At 32.1% G+C, this 20,417-nt stretch overlaps 1 long non-coding RNA gene across 1 annotated transcript; it reads left to right on the forward strand.

Annotated features, from left to right (window-relative positions):
- Window positions 1–3,336: 3,336 nt before the first annotated feature.
- Window positions 3,337–7,625, forward strand: LOC110789183 (uncharacterized). The gene is made up of 3 exons (XR_008923224.1): window positions 3,337–3,660; window positions 5,795–5,900; window positions 7,249–7,625. It is a non-coding gene; the product is annotated as an uncharacterized lncRNA (long non-coding RNA).
- The last annotated feature ends 12,792 nt before the right edge of the window (window positions 7,626–20,417 follow it).

Consider the following 20,417-nt stretch of genomic DNA (forward strand, 5'->3'; position numbering starts at 1 on the left):
GAAAGAGTTTGTGGAAAGATAGATCTTTAGAATACGAATCCAAAAAGAATTCGGAGACGACACGGCCCCAGGTATTTTCAGCGCCCAGACCCAGGCGTTGAAAATAGGATCTGGGCTGAGCCTTTTGTCAGATCTGGACTCTTAAACACGGAGCTTTTGAGATTTATCTGAGTTTCTTAGTGCGTATTAACTTATCACGGAATGCGCCTGGGCTCGTTACGAACTCTAGGTTCGTTAGGAATTTAATTAATACGTAACTCTTATTTTCGAATTATAGCAGGAATAGAATTCCTTTTGCCAATTCTATCTCTTTTAGGACTTATGTTGGAGTGCAACACCTAATTCTGACAGATTTCTATCTTTTATGACTTTGCCACTTTTAACAACTACTTCTTACAGCAGTTACTATTCTTAGAAGGTTTCTATAAATAGCAGTTTTGGCTGAAATGAAAGGGTGATTGAGATTCGTTATTTTATAGGAGATGCGTTGCCAAGTGGAGATTTGTGTTCTCATCATCGAACCTTCCCTTTCGGGAATGGGGACAAAAGCAGGTGTCTAAATCGGCGAACCCCAAACGAACCTCAGCCTCAAAGGCTTCCACCTCATGAGTGATATCTTCAACTATCACCCCCGAGGGAGTCAGCGGTTTCAGCAGATAAGGAACCGAGGTGTCCTTAACCGAAGGTTGGTCCACCGGTTCGTCTGTAGCCGAAACCACCACGCTCTTAAGCTTTTGGCCAGGAAGTGGAAGCTTGCTGCGCAAATTCTTGGGAGGAGCCATCTCTCGTTCCCTCTGCTCGGCAAGATAACTCTCACCCGCCTCGGCAAGACTAGGATCTTGAGCCACAACCTGTCGAACACGCTCCTCGGTAAGATGAGGACGACGACTCAAAAACTCGACAATTTCGGGTGGAAAATTTACCTTCCCCAAAGACAAAGAGATCTTCTTTGACTTCTTAGGATATTTCTCCCTAGAAATCTTCTTCCTCTTAGGCGAAGACCTCTCCTCCGAAGCTTTTCTCTTCCTCAACTTCTTCTCCTAAAGCCAACAGCGAAAACGGGAAGTTAGAACAAGTCAATAAGAGAAAATAGAACTCAAGTACAGGTTCACTACTTACTTCGGGAGCAGCGAGCGAAGGGGGAGAAGAAGCAGATGAGATGACAGGAGCAGCAACCGTCACCTCAGGTCCCTGAAATCCAATAAAAAAAGAAACGAGGGTAAACACCTCCGCCACAAAGAATAAACAAATAGACCCGAGAGCAAAGATCCAAACGAAAGTGTTACCGGATCAGAAGTAGTTACCAATTCGGGAAGAACGGTCTGCCTCGGAACCGCCTCTCCTGGACTCTGAGAATCCCAAGGATCAGCCCGAACGTCGTAAAGATGGGCAAGGGCGAAATCCGAGAACTGGTGATCCTCTAGCTTCAGCTACCGAGGATTCTTCTTCTTAAAATCGTACGGCGGACAGCGAGTGAGAACCCCGTTGTTGATTCGGTAGGCGAGCACCTCGGGAACGATAGCTCTCTCGCCTTGCTCTGCATAAGAAAAGACGAAAACAAAAGATGAGACTCGAAAAAGCACTAAAAAGAGGGAGACAAACACCTCAACTGAAGCACGATCTCAGCACAAAAAATCTCACCCCTGTCATAGATCCGGCTGAGACCGGCAGCAGCGAGGATGACCTCCTGGGTAATATAATGCAAATTCGGAAGCCAAAGCAACGGCTCCCGAGGCGCCTTCGCCCTAAACCACTCCAGCTGCGTAGTGTGATCCATATTCTCCCAATTAACAGGCTCAACCCTCGCCATCGTCGAGTCCACCCTCACAACCCACTTCGGAGGAGAATAATAATGAGGGTGCTTCGGATCCACCGACACTCGAACCAAAAGCCACTGCTTCTTCCACTCATGGACCGAGGAGACATACTGATACGCGGTCATATAGAGGGTCTCGCCTTTCCGTTTATTCTTATTGTTGATGGCCCACCAACCGGCCTCGGCATTCGAATTTCTCACAAGCTCGTGCATCTTCTTGAAAACTTCAATAGAGGGCTCGTAGTCGAGGTAGTCGCACATCCAACGATACCCCACAATATGCCGCATAGACTTCGACGTCAGTTGAGCCAAGGAAATGTTGTATTCCTCCAACACACGAGCAATAAATGGATCCATATGGAACCGAAGCCCATAGTCAAAATGGTGGAGGTATACAGCAATATGGTTCGGAGGAGGACGAGTCACCCTTGCATGCTTCTGAGTAGGGATCTCGCACCAGTAGCCCAAAGCGTTCTGAATACCATAAAGATCCTCGGCCAGCCGATGGTAATGCCCCTTTCTTGCATCAACTAACCAGCTTCCATCAACTGCCGTGCCGTCAGGCCCAGCAATCTCGGATTTGTCGTTGAAGAGGGGTGCCAGCTTCCCCGCCGGGTCAGCTTCTTTCCACCTCCTCGGAAAGAAAGACCGAATTGGAAAACGGCCATACCAGTTTCTCGACTGGACTCAGCACGAACTTCATTCTCCGAGCGCTCTTCAGCGTCAACCTCGGAAGAAACTTGGTTTACATTCCCCTCAGGAACCCTATTCTCTTCCTCATCACTAGAAGAGGACACCACGCCAAACTTCTTCTTCCATCTTCCCCCAGCCATGGCAAAGTGTAGAACGCCGAAGAGCACAGAAAAGGGTAGAAAGAAAAGAAAACGAAAACAAGAAACAAAATTACCTTTCCTGGGACAGAAGACGCCGATGAAGCGAACGAAGTGAGATCCCGAGGCAAATTCTCAATAAATTTGCGAAGATCTGAAGAAAGTACACAGGGAAATCGCAAGAACTCTTGGGAAGCTTTGAGAGATTTGGGCGAATAAAGTCTGAAATGGAGAAAATGGTCTGATATTTATAGGCCACGATCTAAAAAAACCGCCCAACTTCCACTTTATTCCAAACCAATTGATCAAAGACACTTCCGAAGACCCTTCTCGACACTTGTTCCACAAATACACGGATCCAAATGCTTCCTTTTGAAAAAGGGAGGGAACTTTTGGACTTCTGACAGATGGAAACCCACCCATTTAATTCTAAATGGACCGGGTCTGGGGGGGCATGTTGTTTGGGCTCCCAATTGAATACCAATTGGGCCACTAAGAACTACTAGAATTTCTATCTTTAACGACAAATATATAACGACGAACAAATTTTTTTGTCGTAAATAGCTTAACTCTACCACTTATAACGACAAACTTATGACTTAGTCGTAATTAGTGAAATAAGGTTATATTATTAATATGACAACCGTCGTTATAACTCGATTAGGTAAAACTAAAAAAAAAAAAGTTGTCGTTATTGCTAAGAGAAAAGAAAGACGCCGGATTAGAGCCGGATTAGAATTGAAAATCGCTTCTATTTTATTCAGAGCGGCGCTACTCGTTCATCTTCTTCTTCCTAAACCCTAGATCCAAGAGCTTGCTATTTTTCTTTTTCCACAATTCTCTTCCAATTCTTCTCCCTAATTCACCCAAATGGCCTGAGAATTTCAGTTGGTTTGTCTACCGAAAGATGAAGAGAAAAGGATTGAAGCTAGTTTGATTGGGTTTGTCTACCGAAAGCTGAAGAGAAAAGGATTTTGGTTCATTTTCAAGTGGATTTCTGTCGTCTCTCACAAGGTACAGGCGATTATTAGTGCAAGTTTTCTCATATTTCGTAATTATTTTCGATTTTGTGCGTTAAATTTCGAATTTATGCTTTATTTTGTCGAATTTATGCTTAAAATTGTCGAATTCATGCTTTAAATTGTCGAATTTATGTTTTATATTTCGAATTTGTGCTTATATTGTCGAATTTGTGCTATAATTTAGGGTTGATTTTATGCTTTATATTGCTGAATATAGTTCTGGGAACGGTTGAAGATCTTCCAGTGTTGTTCATCCATGTTCTATTTTTTTTGTCAAATTCCACGAATTTGCTTTTTAGCTTTTTTTTTTTTGGCCTGGATAAACTCAAATTGGATAAATTCCCTATATTGTTGCTCACGCATCAGCTGAGTAGGAATTACTCTGGTGGGTTTAATTGAAAACCTATGACTGCGTGTTTCAAGAAGCTTTTTGTTTTGCATATCAATGGATGTCCCAAAATTAGTACAGTAGCAATTGAATTGTTTAGGCTATCAAGAGGTGTTCTTATGAAAGAAGACAAACTTTTAACAATTGGCCCTAACTGGCAGCTTTGGTGGTACCAAAGAATTTTTTTGGAGTAATTATCTAGTTATGTATTTTTTAGCTTCGAACTTTCAAGAAGTTTGTATCAGTTCTGTATTTTTTTAACTTCAAACAAAAGAAAATTTGAAAATTCTCTACTTTTATTTACTCCTAGTAGCAGAAGTGCAGTTTAATAGAAATAGGAATTAGATGGAGCTAGTTCAAGCCTTGATTACTCAACAAGAGATAATTAAACCAACATAGTTGGCAATTGTCATGTGCTAAAAGTATCAGAAGCTACACTTTTAAAATACTGTTAAAAAAGTCGAAGAACAATAATACAACTGGCCAGGTATGGAGTATACAAGAGTAGTTCCATTATTCATAGCTGATGGTAGGACAATCTAACTTTTGAACCCGAACTGGAGGGCAACCGGCCAGTGTTTATCCTCTGTTAGTGTTTCATTACAAGTTTCACTTGTTATTAGCATTTAGACCTTGACGTGATTCGTCCTTTTCTTTATTGGTATAGAATGTGAAAAATAGTCTTGCTTTCGTCGTTTCTTAATCCCTACTCTACTTTGATGTTGGTGTTAAGTCGGGTCTTCTTTGACAAGTGCCTTTTTTTTGCGACTGACTGTTCCAAGCTTGTTCTGATGCATATTTCTCTGGATGCGTAGGCTTGTTTTCAAATTGATTTAGCTAGCATTTGTTTCTCTGTAAATTAATAGACACCATTCTTCTGTTTCCACTTTAGGAAATAGTCCGAAACCTTGTAGCTGTTTTGTTTATGCAAAGGAGTATAGCTGGATTCAGAGTTCAATTCTACTAAACCATCTACATATTTATCTCGTCGGTCAGATCTTAAATCTGATAAAGAGCACAAGAACAAAGCAAGCAGAGACAACATGTGAATGATCACTTTTCTTTTCTGGTTCTAGATGTTATGGCTGCTTATTCCTCTTCATTATAATGGTGTACCTTGTTTGTTGCGAAATGTTGCAGCTTTACTAGAATGGTATGCAGCAGAAGCTTGTAGATTGGTGACTCTTTTAATCTTACTATTTCGAACTGTTCCTGTACTACAGTCAGACTTGTTCTTTTCCCTTTTCTCAACTCGCATTCATCTCTAGTTGTAATTATGTAGGTGGTTAAGGTGCTGAAAGATTGTGAGGTACTAGAGCCTAGTAGGTGTTTGTGCATGCAAGTATGTTGTTTGGCACTGTTTATATTGTTGGCATCAACATTGTCCTGTTGGGTATGGATGCTGGTCGAGTGGAGCGATATTATTAGCTTGTATTTTGTGAGCTAGGTGGACTAAGAAACTTTTTGGGTCTTGCGAACAGAGCTTTTGGTAACAATCGTAGTGAGTTTTTTGGCTGTTTAAGCTCATAAGCAAGTCACCTTAGCCTGTTGTACACAGTTTACTGATTTAGAATGATATAGTTGTTAGCTAAATTGCCATGTTAGATACATTTACTTGAAGAATCTTAAGCCTAGCTTCTTCAGAATTTAAACTTGTTTCTAGCTTCACTTGATTATTGGCTACTTCTATGAGTGGTATGGAATTTATTTACCTTATGAAGACATGCAATTGATGCAGGTGACAAACAAAAGACTGAATGAGTCGACCCCCACCTACACGTGTGATATATGCTTTGCGTCGTTGTTAGTATCACCACCTCTCATCCACTGAAGGGGATGCTGAGGTACGTAAAATCCTAGTTTAAACTTGTTCAGATTTGTGACACATCTGATTATGCGTCAGCATTAGGCAATGATCATTTTAATTCTTAATAGAAGAATACACAGGCTACTAATTAAAATCTAAAAACACTAGCTGATAAGAATTTCCTGTTGTAGTATTATTGCTTAATTGATTATCCTTTTATCTTTACTACGACTGGATGAGTCATTTAGTTTATTCCGTTCAGATTTTGCACTAAAATATACCTTCTTTCTAGATTCTAGTGCTAGGATATTAATATATTTGCTTACTAGTATTTTTTATAATGTAATGTGTATGCCTCTTATGTTTCTTCGTTCTTAGAACAGAAAGAAAAGCCCAAATTAAGAGATTTGTTTTCTTTAGATGACTAGCGAACTTTTATTAATAAGTAGCAGGGTTTTAGTTTTCTTTACAATTAAAAGCCTAATTTTGTCTTCCTTTTCTCTCTAAGAAAAGATCTTAATATGAACATCAACCACAAAGTGAAGATGGTCAAGCCCAAGTAATTATTAGGACTCCCATTAACCAAGAAAAGCATGAGGTGGCAAGACGACCAAAAGTTACCTTTTTCATCCTGCAGGATTATGACCTTTGCTTCAATGTTTTTTTCTTCTCCTACTTGATACAGAATCTGTGAAAATTATTTCATAAACTTCCTCTGTAGTTTTTTAAGCTTGATTATAATTTATATGAACTAAACCGAAAAAAAACAAGGACAATTCTGCCATCCACTTCCATACTTCTTTTTGTTGAGCTGAACCTGCCCATCATACCAACAAACTACAACCTCCAAAACTTATGAAACCTGATCAATTTGCTGAACTGTCCAAACCCAAAGAAACGGGGACAAAAAATCTTGGTCCTGTTCACACAGGACTGCAGGAACTCAGAAAATACGTGGCACACTTCAGGCAAGTCAAACATTTTTTCTGATTCTAATTAAACTAGGATCTAAGTGACTGATGGTAGATTTTGGTGAAATAAATTGTTTTCAATTCAGTTTCTGTTGTAGAGTTCTTGAGAACTGCTAGGGGGGATTGTGTTTTAGTAAACTGATATTTATCTGAAATAAACCTACTGAGGTGGCGTTTAAAGAGCTTACTGAGGTGAGATTGTGTTGGTGTTTTGTTGGTAGTTGCAGTTTACTCTGCAATTTATTTTACTTCTCTTATTAAAACAAAATCTGTCCAGAATCTGCCCTGAACTTCCTCTGTGGTCTTTAAGCTTATTTTCATGTAACTTAATTAGAACTTTGATAGTTGGTTGTAAGTTGTAACTAGAGCTTCTCGTGTATGATATTACTTTTTTTGTGGTTATACATGTTGCAGGATGAAGCTCGTGAAATAGTGGAAGAACCCACACTTCCTCATGTCCAGGTAATTTTTCACTTTTCTTCTCATATATGAAGGTGACACCTTGTCTTCTTCTGTGTGTAGGTAACAAAATCATATTCTTACCAATCTCATGGACACGGTACAAGAAGAGAATAATACACTTAGGAACCGCACAAGTTCAATTGAAGATGAACTTAAAAGTATTTAAGATGTGCTGCTACAAAAACTCCAATGTCTCTAATCCAAGAAGCTCCAAATCTTGATTATATTTGATGTAGATTTTTTTTGTTTTAGATCAAACAAGATGATGGGAGTGTGATTCTTGGTTTCACATGAATTCTATAATATGATGTTGAAATTCTTTTGTGTAATGACATTTCCATTTGATTCGATAGATAAATTTGTAGATTTAACTCTTATTGAGATTTAACTCTCAGTATAGACCAAGTTATATGATCTTTATTAGTTTGGTTGTTTTGACTCACATTGAAATTGTTTATTATAAATCTTTTGTTTATAAATATTTTTCATATTAACGACAAAATATATTTATTTTATTTAGTTACATTAACGTTGAAATAATTTATCGTTGTTGGACGATAATTAAAATTATTGTGTCAATTTGATTCTCTTTTTACGTCAACTTTGTGGTTTGTTATTTGTTGTTTGTTCGACGTCATTGAATATATAACTAGTGTGTAGCCCGAGCGATGCCCCGGTTGCTACTTTGAATAATTAAAATTCGAAATTCTTTTTCAACTCAATATTTGACTAAAATACATGTAGACCATAAAAGTGAAAAGATTCATTAAGTTCATCAATTACCCATGTACATTACCTTTATAATGCCAAGTAATTTTTTTAATGTTTTAATTGTTTAATTCATGGTTTTTCTAATATTTTAATTATTATTTTTATTCCAATATAGTCCATAAGAAATAAGAGGTAACATAGATTGTTTTAGACTTCATGTTAACATGTATTTATAAATTAACGTGCATTGATAAACAACAATTAGAGGTTGGTTAAGATGGTAATGAGAGTTATTCTCCAAACTTTAAGTCTTGTGTTCGAACCTTATTGTATTGATTTTTAATTAGCAACAACATCTCATAACCTTGGTGAGTGAATGACGTGGCGTAAACAGGAGAGTTCTACGTGGCACATAAACATTTTTCGCAACGCCTTTTAATATATTAGTATAGATAACGACAAACAATCATTTTGTCGTTATAACATAACGACGGACAATCTTGTCGTTAATAAATGACGACAAACAATGATTCCGTCGTGTATAATTCACGACGAACATTGACGTTAATACAAATAACGTCGGAACCTATTACGACAAAACACACGACGAACTTTGTTCGTCGTTAAAGGTTTTAACGACGACTTTTTAGACTTATAACGACGAAAAAGTTTGTCGTTATAAACCCTTTTTCTAGTAGTAATACAATAACATCAAACCCACTACACTCCAATATGGCTAGTCAGCCATCAACCAAGGCCCAAGGCCCAATAGTAATAAATGACATATGTGCATTTATTACACAAACACTATAAATAGGCTGCCAAGGCTCACACCTCAAGGTACGTCCAATTTACCGCCTTAAGACTACTCTCTAGAGAACTTCTCTCTCTAGAATCCGAGCATCGTTCTTACTTAGGCATCGGAGGGGCTTTCCTCCGAAACACCCCCGAGACTAGTAATCTTGTTATTGTGCAGGTGAATTCAGACATAACTCATTCAAGCTAGCAAAATCTTCAACACATTCCAAAGAGCCTTCATTCGAAACCCATTGTTTCAACATCGGAACAATTGGTATTCGAATATATATTTTCGACCTTGTTCATTTTCTTAATGACTAAACTTTGACCAAACTTGTTCACCAATTTTCACGAACAACTCATTTGAACTAGTAACACTTTCCAACAATTATTTACGGAGTACATATTTTCCTAAGGTGTGACATATATGCATTACAGCATGCACGAGGATTAAGGATGAAAATTTAGCGATGTCAAAAAAAAAAGCATGAAGATCTGACCAGTAGTATACCACATTGAATTAGGTCTTTTATCATTATAGCGTATCGCCTGATTAAGGAAAGACAACTGCATTCTTATGAATATGATAGTGATTAGTTTAATTACCATAATTTGTGTATGGCCTGGGCGTTACTCTGGGTTTTATCTTTAGTGCGATTTACTCTTGGTAAATATGTGTCCATATAGGTGGTGTCGTTAACGAATTTCCGTGGTGGTGTATGATCAACAACCGATAAACAACCTTCCAATATAAGCCCCATGTCCGAAAATCAAAAAAATAGTTGATTCCTCTTCTTCGCGCGCGATTAGTTGATTATTATACCTACATCAATGTTTCTCTCTTTTGTACCATAATTATGTAAGGTTATGAACAATATAATTACTGCGGAAAAATCATAAAAGCTAGAAATCCAAATTAATTGCCTCACAGTCAATTAGCATAATTTAGTATACATACTATGTGATGCGACCTTCCCTAGCTACTCCCGAACCGAACAAGAAAAAGTAAAGGAATCCAAGTGTCGTCCCAGCGTAGCAAGTCCATAGCACGTCCGGATCCGCCTTAGATTCAACCGACTAGAATATTCTCTAAGGTTTTTGTGCACTCGGGAAACTCACAAATCTGATAGGCAAATATTAAACTCTCCCTTGTATTTAATGTATTGTATGTGATATGTAAATTGTGATCATGAACCACATATTTATAGGGTGAAAAATAGAGAATTGTAATCATACTAGGAATCAAATAACTAAACCTATTAGGATTCTAGTTACCTATTTCTATTAGAATTCTAGGAATAATTAAATACCTAGAAGTCTAATCATTGTAGGATTAGGAAAACGAACAACGTATGGCCCAAGTAGCTTGACGCCTAAGTCATGCATGTGGGGCATCGGGCCTTGGCGCGCAAGGCTTGCTTGACTCCCACGAAGCCTTGAAGGCCACACTTGGCTATCGGGCGCTGCAGGCCTTGGTCGCTGGCCCATTGCCTTGTCGTCGGCCCCCTTTGCTGCCTTGCTGCCTACACTAGGCGCCGGGCTTCGTGCTCGGTGCTGGCGCAGGGCCTTGTGCCTGGCGCTGGCTCGTCGAGCTCGTGGAGCTTGCTCGTTGAGCGATGGGCTGGCTCGCTTGCCGGCCTGTCGCTCGTCGTGCTTCCGATTCGTTTTCCAATTCCGAAATTTATTTCCGATTCGAACAATATTTAAGGTTTCGTTAGTATTAATTTCCGATTCCGATAATATTTTCCGATTTCAACAATATTTTCGATTCCAGTAATATTTTCGTTTCCGACAATATTTCCGATGATATTTTCCGATACGAACCATATTTCCGTTTTCGGAAATATCTTCGACTTGGATAATATTTGTATTTCCGTCATGAACCATATTTCCGTTTCCGTTAATTTCTTCATTTCCGGTAATGCCCTTTCTTTGCCTTGTGATGATTTTAGCTCCCATTAGAACCAAGATCCATCATTTCCGAATGACCATAAATAGAGTACTTAATGAATATTATATTCACTTAAATACTTGATCCATTTACGCACTATTTGTGTGACCCTACGAGTTCATTCAAGAGTAAGTTGTGGATTAATATTATTAATTCCACTTGAACTGAAACGACCTCTAGCCAAGCATTCAGATCACTTGATCTCACTGAATTATTAACTTGTTAATAAATACTGAACCACATTTATTAGACTTAGCATTAAATGCATTAAATGTAAACTTGGACCAAAGCCATTATTTCCTTCAGTCTCCCACTTGTCCTTGGGGACAAGTGTGCATTTCCTAATTCATTTGTAGCTTGATGCCTGCTCATAAACATAAGGTAAGAGTAGTCATCCTTATTATGTCCAGAGGTATTTCTCGGTGTCAGAGTTCAACTGATCAAATAAACAAATAATCATATCCTATGATTCATTTGAGCACGACCATGCATTTTACAGTTTCCAGCTCTTTGAGTGGCCTTGTACAACTTCGGCATCTCATTCCTATTTATGGGAAGACAATCCAAATCTTGTGATCTTGAGGCTAGACTTCGTTTGATATGTGATTACCTTAGCGTTGCCGTTATAGTCTCCTTTTATGGTGCGACGCTTGACAACATCAAAGTAACCAATTCTCAAACAAGTAATCTCAAATCACTCAGGTATTGAAGATTAATGTCTAATAATATAACGAAATTTACTTATGACAAATTTTCATCTCTTACAGTAAAGTTTCATAGGTCTGTCCGATACTAATCTTTATCAAGTAAGTATCTATGCAAATGATTGCGACATTGTCATGCCCACATAGTTCAAGAAACATAACTACTATTCATCTTGCATTCTAGTCGTCTAGCATTTTGTATGCGTCCACCTTTATAGAAAACTTCCGACCAGGGAACATTTTCAAATTTTGACATTCAAGTTCACTTGATAGACATTTCTTAGTCACAAGACTGGTCCTGACAGTCTATCTTGAATATTTGTCAAATTGAAAGGACTCATCATTTAATAAACCACAAAATTAAATAGAAAGAATGAATTTTATTCATTTCTATGAATGGTTAACCAAAATGTTTTACAAAGTATTAAACTTTAAAACTTTAAAACTTTAAAACATTCAATAAGGACATCAAAGTTATTCTCCAACATGCTTAATCCCCATAGCTACAATGTGCGAGTTGTGCTTTGCTTGCAGCAGAAGTTTAGTTAATGGATCTGAGATGTTGTCATCAGTTCCAATGTTGCTTATCTCGACTTATTTTTCTCTCCACGAATTCTCGTAGAAGGTGAAATCTACGAAGTACAAGTTTGACTCTCTGGTGGCGTCTAGGCTCCTTTGCCTGTGCAATAGCTCCGTTATTGTCACAATATAGAGCTATTGGTTTTTTAATGGAGGGGACTACACCAAGTTCACCTATGAACTTCCTTAGCCAAATAGCTTCCTTAGCTGCTTCATGTGCAGCAATTTACTACGCCTCAATTGTAGAATTTGCAATAGTGCTATACTTAGCACTTTTCCAGCTTACTGCACCTCCTTTGAGGCAGAAGACAAACCCAGAGAGTGATCTAAAATCATCTTTGTCGGTTTGGAAACTTGCGTCCGTATAGCCTTTAACAATTAATTAATCATTTCCACCATAGACCAAGAAATCATCTTTGTGCCTTTTCAGGTACTTCAAAATGTTCTTGGCAGTAGTTCAATGTGCCTCTTTCGGGTATGACGAGTATCTACTCGTAGAACTGAGTGCGTTCGCAACATCCAGGCGTGTACATATCATAGCATACATTATTGAACCAATCAATGATGCATATGGAATCCCACTCTTTCGTCTTCGCTCATCTAGTGTTTTTGGGCACTGAGTCTTGTTTAGAGTCATTCCATGAGACATGGGCAGGTAGCCTCGCTTGGAGTCATCCATTTTGAACCTATCAAGCACCTTATTGATATAAGTGCTTTGACTAATTCCAATCATATTTTTAGACCTATCTTTGTAGATCTTGAAACTCAATATGTATTGTGCTTCTCCTAGATCCTTCATCGAAAAACATTTCCTAAGCCAAATCTTGACAGAGTTCAACATAGGAATGTCATTTACGATAAGTAATATGTCATCGACATATAATACTAGGAAAGAAATTTTGCTCCCACCGACTTTCTTGTATACACAAGATTCGTCTGCGTTCTTGACGAAGCCAAAGTCATTGAATGCTTCATCAGAACGTATATTCCAGCTCCTTGATGCTTTCTTCAATCCATAAATGAATTTCTTAAGCTTGCAAACCTTTTTAGCATTCTTTGGATCCTCGAAACCCTCGGGTTGTGTCATAAACAAAATTTCTATTAAAACTCCGTTTAAGAAAGCGGTTTTGACATCCATCTGCCTTTCGTAATCGTAATATACGGCAATTGCTAACATTATCCAAATAGACTTTAGCATTACAACTGGTGAAAACGTTTCATCGTAATCCACACAGTGGACTTGCCTGTATCCTTTTGCAGCCAATCTAGCTTTGAAAACTCCTAGTTTCCATCCTTGTCCTTTTTAACTTGAAAACCCATTTGCTTCCTATGGCTTGGTAGCCATCTGGAAAATCGACCAAATCCCAAACTTGGTTTCAGACATGGAGTCTAGATCAGATTGCATGGCTTCTTGCCATTGTTTGGAGCTAGGGCTCGTCAAATCTTGTTTGTAAGTTGCAGGCTCATCGCTTTCCAGCAATAGAAATTCATGGATCTCATTCATAAAAATACGTACGTATCTTTCTGGTTGAAACCTATATCTCTGCGATCTACGCGGGGTACATTTCTAGTTGGTTCTTAATTCTCACCAGATACTTCTATAGATCTCTGAGTTTCAACCTGGATGTCATCTTGATCATTCTCTAGAGTTTGTTGTTCGACTCGAATTTCTTCGAGGTCTACTTTTCTCCCACTTGTCATTTTGGAAATGTGATTTCTTTCCAAAAAGATACCATCTCGAGCAACAAACACCTTGTTCTCAAATGTATTGTTGAAGTAATACCCCTTTGTTTCCTTTGGGTATCACACAAGGATACATTTGTCAGATTTCGGTTGAAGTTTGTCTAAAATTAATCGTTTGACGTATACTTCACAACCCCAAATCTTAAGAAAATACACTTTTTGAGGCTTTCCAAACCATAACTCATATGGAGTCTTTCGATAGCTTTAGACGGAGCTCTATTTAGTGTGAATGCAACTGTGTTTAGTGCATGTCCTCAAAATTTTATTGGAAGTTCGGCCTGACCCATCATTGATCTAACCATGTCTAGCAAGGTCTTGTTTCTCCGTTACGACACACCGTTCCATTGTGGTGTTCCAGGAGGACTGAATTCTGACAATATTCCACAATCTTTCAGATGGTCATCAAATTCATAGCTCAGATATACACCGCCTCTATCATGCCGCGGTGCTTTAATATTCTTGCCTAGATAATCTCCACTTCACTATGAAATTCCTTGAATTTGTCAAAGGACTCAGACTTATGCTTCATTAGGTATACATAACCATATCTACTTAAGTCATCAGTGAAAGTGATAAAGTAGTTGAAACCACCTCTAGCATTTGAACTCATTGGTCCACATACATCTGTAGGGATTAATCCCGGCCAATAGATCATTTTCTCTTTCTCCAACTTTAAAGAAAGGTCGCTTTGTCATTTTTCCTAGTAAGCATGATTCACATTTACCAAAATCCTCTAAGTCAAGCGGTTCTAAAATTCCTTCTTTCTGAAGCTTTTCCATGCATTTCATGTTAATATGGCCTAATCGACAATGCCGCAAATAGGTGAGATCTGAATCATTTTATTTTGGCATTTTTGGTATTTATGTTATAAACTTGTTGTCATGATCTAGCACATAAAGTCCATTGAATAATTTAGGAGATGCATGAAACATCTCTTTAAAATAAAACGAGCAACTATTGTCTTTTATTTCAAAGTTAAATCCCTTAGCATCTAAGCAAGAAACATCAATTATGTTTTTTGTAATACTTGGAACATGGAAACATTCTTCCAGTTCCAAAACTAGCCCAGAGGGCAACGAAAAATAATATGTTCCTACAGCTAATGCAGCAATCCTTGCTCCATTTCTCACTTGTAGGTCGACGTCACCCTTGATTAACCTTCCACTTCTTCTTAGTCCATGTTGATTGGAACATAAGTGTGAGACACAACCTGTATCTAATACCCTAAGAAGTTGAAATATCAAGTTTATATTCTATAACGAAAATACCTGAAGATGAAACGACAGTTCTGTTCTTTTGATCTTCCTTAAGCTTCAAGCAATCTCTCTTTCAGGCCCTGTTCTTTAGAGGTGAACTGAACTGAACTGAACTAAACTGAATTGAACTGAACTGAACTGAACTAAACTTAATGCTCATGAACTGAACTGAACTGAACTGAACTGAACTGAATGCTCCTGAACTAAACTAAACTGAACTGGGATGAACTTAACAGAATATAATAAATAATAAATAATGAATAATAAATAATAAATAATGAATAATAAATAATAAATAATAAATAATAAATAATAAAATAATAAATAATAAATAAAAATAATAAATAATAAATAATAAATAATAAAATAAATAATAAATAATAAATAATAAATAATAAATAATAATAATAAATAATAAATAATAAATAATAAATAATAAATAATAAATAATAAATAATAAATAATAAATAATAAATAATAAATAATAAATAATAAATAATAAATAATAAATAATAAATAATAAATAATAAATAATAAATAATAAAATAATAAATATAAATAATAAATAATAAATAATAAATAATAATATAAATAATAAATAATAAATAATAAAATAATAAAATAAAAATAATAATAATAAATAATAAATAAATAATAATAAATAATAAATAATAAATAATAAATAATAAATAATAAAAATAATAAATAATAAAATATAAATAATAAATATAAATAATAAATAATAGAATAATAAAATATAAATAATAAATAATAATAATAAATAATAATATAATAATAAATAATAAATAATAAACTAATAAATAATAATAATAAATAATAAATAATAAAATAAATAATAAATAATAATAATAAATAATAATAATAAATAATAAATAATAATAATAATAAATAATAAATAATAATATAAATAATAATAATAAATAATAAATAATAAATAATAATAATAAATATAAATAATAAATAATAAATAATAAATAATAAATAATAAATAATAAATAATAATAATAAATAATAAATAATAAATAATAAATAATAAATAATAAATAATAAATAATATATATAATAAATAATAAATAAATATAATATAATATAATAAAAATAATAATAAATAATTAAAATAATAATAATAAATAATAATAAATAATAAATAATAATAATAATAATAAATAATAAATAATAAATAATAAATAATAAATAATAAATAATAAATAATAAATAATAAATAATAAATAATAAATAATAAATAATAAATAATAATAATAAATAATAAATAATAAATAATAAATAATAAATAATAAATACTAATAATAAATAATAAATAATAAATAATAAATAATAAATAATAAATAATAAATAATAAATAATAAATAATAAATAATAAATAATAAATAATAAATAATAAATAATAAATAATAAATAATAAATAATAAATAATAAATAATAATAATAAATAATAAATAATAATAATAAATAATAATAATAAATAATAAATAATAAATAATAATAATAAATAATAAATAATAAATAATAAATAATAAATAATAAATAATAAATAATAAATAATAAATAATAAATAATAAATAATAAATAATAAATAATAAATAATAAATAATAAATAATAAATAATAAATAATAAATAATAAATAAATAATAAATAATAAATAATAAATAATAATAATAAATAATAAATAATAAATAATAAATAATAAATAATAAATAATAAATAATAAATAATAAATAATAAATAATAAATAATAAATAATAAATAATAAATAATAATAATAATAATAAATAATAAATAATAAATAATAAATATAAATAATAAATAATAAATAATAAATAATAAATAATAAATAATAAATAATAAATAATAAATAATAATAATAATAATAATCTCTCTCCTCCACAATATCTCTGTTCTTAAGATCTGGAGGTGAAATCAACCTAGTATACTTTTTATTTTATGTAAAATCAGCCTATGTCAAAAAAAAAAAAGATCTGGAGGTGAAATTTTAGATCGCCCACCACCACACCACCCGCCGGAAAAAAGCTTTGTAGAATGCGTATTATGGCTTTAGATGGTGAAATTCGACCATGAAAACACTAGTTCTAGAGTTTTCATGGTCGAATTTGGCCTCTAAATCCTCAAAATCGTGATATTGAGATCACGTTGGTTTGAATTTATTTTTGCCTTCTTATTTCGAATTTTTTAGGTTGATGTTTGTCGATTTTTTTACGAATTTCTGGGTTATTTTTTGTTGAAATTTTGGGTTGATTTTGGTATGGTTTTTTGGTTGATTTTTATCGATTTATTTTGGTTGATTTTGGTCGAATTTTGGGTTGAATTTTGTTATTTTTTTGGGTTGATTGTGGTCGAATTTTTGGGTTGATTTTTATCGATTTTCTGGGTTGATTTTTTTTTGAATTTTTGGGTTGATTTTGGTCGAATTTCTTGTCGAATTTTTGAGTTGATTTGGTTGATTTTTTGCCTTGATCTTGGTCGAATTTTTTGGTTATATTTGGTCGAATCTTGGGTTGATTTTTTCCGAATTTTTGGTTGATTTTTGGTCGATTTTTTGGTTTGAATTTTCTGGGTTTGTCAATTTCTTGGGTATTTTGGTATTCTGGGATTGATGATTTTCTTGGTATTTTTTTTTCTGGGTTTGTCGATTTTCTGGGTTTTTTTGGTTTGGTTTGTCGATTTCATGGGGTTTTTTTGGTTAATTTTCTTGATTTTTCTGGTTTGATTTTTCTTGATTTTTTTTGTTCGAAATTTGGTTGATTTTTCTGGTTTGAATTTAATCTGTTTTTTTGTTATTAATAATAAAATATCTCCCAATTATATTATTTCTTTAATATTTTCTCTCTCCTTACTTTATTTTAAATATAAAATCTCTTACACCCAATCATTATTCTTACACCCAATCATTACTCATATCCCAATACAAACCAAGATTCAGTTTTCTTAAACCACACCCAACATTCTTTAGGGGAAGAACAAAAGGGAATGGAGGGAGTAATAAATAATAAATAATAATAATAATAATAATAAATAATAAATAATAAATAATAATAATAAATAATAATAAATAATAAATAATAAATAATAAATAATAATAAATAATAAATAATAATAATAAATAATAAATAATAAATAATAAATAATAAATAATAAATAATAAATAATAAATAATAAATAATAAATAATAAATAATAAATAATAAATAATAAATAATAAATAATAAATAATAAATAATAAATAATAAATAATAAATAATAAATAATAAATAATAAATAATAAATAATAAATAATAAATAATAAATAATAAATAATAAATAATAAATAATAAATAATAATAATAAATAATAAATAATAAATAATAAATAATAAATAATAAATAATAAATAATAAATAATAAATAATAAATAATAAATAATAAATAATAAATAATAAATAATAAATAATAAATAATAAATAATAAATAATAAATAATAAATAATAAATAATAAATAATAAATAATAAATAATAAATAATAAATAATAAATAATAAATAATAAATAATAAATAATAATAAATAATAAATAATAAATAATAAATAATAAATAATAAATAATAAATAATAAATAATAAATAATAAATAATAAATAATAAATAATAAATAATAAATAATAAATAATAAATAATAAATAATAAATAATAAATAATAAATAATAAATAATAAATAATAAATAATAAATAATAAATAATAAATAATAAATAATAATTCTCTCTCCTCCACAATATCTCTGTTCTTAAGATCTGGAGGTGAAATCAACCTATGTAATACTTTTTATTTTATGTAAAATCAGCCTATGTCAAAAAAAAAAAAAGATCTGGAGGTGAAATTTTAGATCGCCACCACCACCACCACCCGCCGAAAAAAGCTGTAGAATGCGTATTATGGCTTTAGATGGTGAAATTCGACCATGAAAACACTAGTTCTAGAGTTTTCATGGTCGAATTTGGCCTCTAAATCCTCAAAATCGTGATATTGAGATCACGTTGGTTTGAATTTATTTTTGCCTTCTTATTTCGAATTTTTTAGGTTGATGTTTGTCGATTTTTTTACGAATTTCTGGGTTATTTTTTGTTGAAATTTTGGGTTGATTTTGGTATGGTTTTTTGGTTGATTTTTATCGATTTATTTTGGTTGATTTTGGTCGAATTTTGGGTTGAATTTTGTTATTTTTTTGGGTTGATTGTGGTCGAATTTTTGGGTTGATTTTTATCGATTTTCTGGGTTGATTTTTGTTTGAATTTTTGGGTTGATTTTGGTCGAATTTCTTGTCGAATTTTTGAGTTGATTTGGTTGATTTTTTGCCTTGATCTTGGTCGAATTTTTTGGTTATATTTGGTCGAATCTTGGGTTGATTTTTTCCGAATTTTTGGTTGATTTTTGGTCGATTTTTTGGTTTGAATTTTCTGGGTTTGTCAATTTCTTGGGTATTTTGGTATTCTGGGATTGATGATTTTCTTGGTATTTTTTTTTCTGGGTTTGTCGATTTTCTGGGTTTTTTTGGTTTGGTTTGTCGATTTCATGGGGTTTTTTTGGTTAATTTTCTTGATTTTTCTGGTTTGATTTTTCTTGATTTTTTTTGTTCGAAATTTGGTTGATTTTTCTGGTTTGAATTTAATCTGTTTTTTTGTTATTAATAATAAAATATCTCCCAATTATATTATTTCTTTAATATTTTCTCTCTCCTTACTTTATTTTAAATATAAAATCTCTTACACCCAATCATTATTCTTACACCCAATCATTACTCATATCCCAATACAAACCAAGATTCAGTTTTCTTAAACCACACCCAACATTCTTTAGGGGAAGAACAAAAGGGAATGGAGGGAGTAATAAATAATAAATAATAAATAATAAATAATAAATAATAAATAATAAATAATAAATAATAAATAATAAATAATAAATAATAAATAATAAATAATAATAATAATAAATAATAAATAATAAATAATAATAATAAATAATAAATAATAAATAATAAATAATAAATAATAAATAATAAATAATAAATAATAAATAATAAATAATAAATAATAAATAATAATAATAAATAATAAATAATAAATAATAAATAATAAATAATAAATAATAAATAATAAATAATAAATAATAAATAATAAATAATAAATAATAAATAATAAATAATAAATAATAAATAATAAATAATAAATAATAAATAATAAATAATAAATAATAAATAATAAATAATAAATAATAAATAATAAATAATAAATAATAAATAATAAATAATAAATAATAAATAATAAATAATAAATAATAAATAATAAATAATAA

This window comes from Spinacia oleracea, chromosome 6 (genome assembly GCF_020520425.1).
Source record: "Spinacia oleracea cultivar Varoflay chromosome 6, BTI_SOV_V1, whole genome shotgun sequence".
Classification (NCBI taxonomy): Eukaryota; Viridiplantae; Streptophyta; class Magnoliopsida; order Caryophyllales; family Amaranthaceae; genus Spinacia; species Spinacia oleracea.